The sequence below is a fragment of the Chenopodium album genome, chromosome 1 (genome assembly GCF_948465745.1).
Source record: "Chenopodium album chromosome 1, dcCheAlbu1.1, whole genome shotgun sequence".
Lineage (NCBI taxonomy): Eukaryota > Viridiplantae > Streptophyta > Magnoliopsida > Caryophyllales > Amaranthaceae > Chenopodium > Chenopodium album.
The window spans coordinates 33,107,242-33,108,523 of NC_137834.1; the positions used below are offsets into that span (position 1 = coordinate 33,107,242).

General features: G+C 34.1%; 1 non-coding gene across 1 annotated transcript; it reads right to left on the minus strand.

Annotated features, from left to right (window-relative positions):
* Positions 1–705: 705 nt before the first annotated feature.
* LOC145566305 (small nucleolar RNA R71) lies at positions 706–812 on the minus strand. The gene has a single exon (XR_014095400.1). It is a non-coding gene; the product is annotated as a small nucleolar RNA R71 (small nucleolar RNA).
* Between the last annotated feature and the right edge of the window lie 470 nt (positions 813–1,282).

Below are 1,282 nucleotides of genomic sequence, written 5' to 3' on the forward strand. Positions count from 1 at the left end.
TATTTTCTTTTTTTTGTCGTTTAGAGTCTGAAAAAAAATAATCTGCCGATATTTTTTATTTTGTTTTCTGTAATTTGCAGTCTAAATTTTTTTTACTGTTTCTACTACTACACACAACAACAGTTTACAAGAGAAATTTGTTTTTTTGCTTATTCTAATTTTCTGTATGTGTTATTTTATATTAGTGTATGCCACGTCCTAATCGTTCTTTAATCCCTTTTGATCCAGAAATCGAAAGAACGTTGCACGCGTTAAGGAGACTCTAGATTTCTGAACAAGAATCTTCAATTCCTAACTTGGAGTCGCTTTTCTCATAAACTTAAAACATGGCAGAACCACCAGCTATGATGTTGCATGAGTAAGCAATGCCCGATGCCAGTTCAACCTCTGCAAGTATAGTAAGACCTTCTATCCAAGCTAATAATTTGAACTTAAACCTGCTTTAATTCATATTATTCAGCAAGATCAGTTTGGTGGGTCGCCTATTGAATGTCCATTAGAACATTTAGCTAATTTTCTTGAAAAATGTGATACCATTAAGCTAAATGGGGTAAGTGAAGATGCTATTAGACTTAGGTTGTTTTCATTTTAACTAAGAGATAAGGCAAACAATGGTTGTCTTCTAAATCTTCTAATTTTTTTACCACATGGACTTATTTATCTCAAGGTTTTCTAAATAAATTTTTCCCACATGCTAAAACGGCTAAATTGCGTAATGATATTACTAATTTCACTCAAAATGAATTAGAGTCATTATATGAGTCTTGAGAAAGGTTTAAAGATTTGCAACATCAATGTCCTCACCACGGTACCCCTGATTGGTTACTTGTGCAAATTTTTATAATGGCTTAAATCATTCTATTAGAAGTACTATAGATGTTGCAGCAGGTGGTGCTTTAATGAGTAAGACTACTGAAGAAGCTAATAAGTTATTAGAAGAACTTGCTTTTAATAATTATGGTTGTTCTAGTGAAAGATCAATTGCTAAAAAGAGTACAGGATGTATGATGTGGATGGTATTAACATTTTAAATGCTAAGTGTAAGGAATATTTAAATCATTACCCCAAACTTGAACCCCACTGTGATCATACACTAAAGTATGGTGGCGTCCAAAGGGAAGGAAGCTAGAGCAAAAGAGTCGCCAACAAGTTTTAGGAACTTGTAAACCGTTCACAGGGTGAAAGTTACACACCTTAACGATCCAGGAGATCGATAACTCCAATAGTTCTGGAACCAGGACTGGAAGTTCGGGGATGAAGGTACAAATCCAACCTAAAAGAG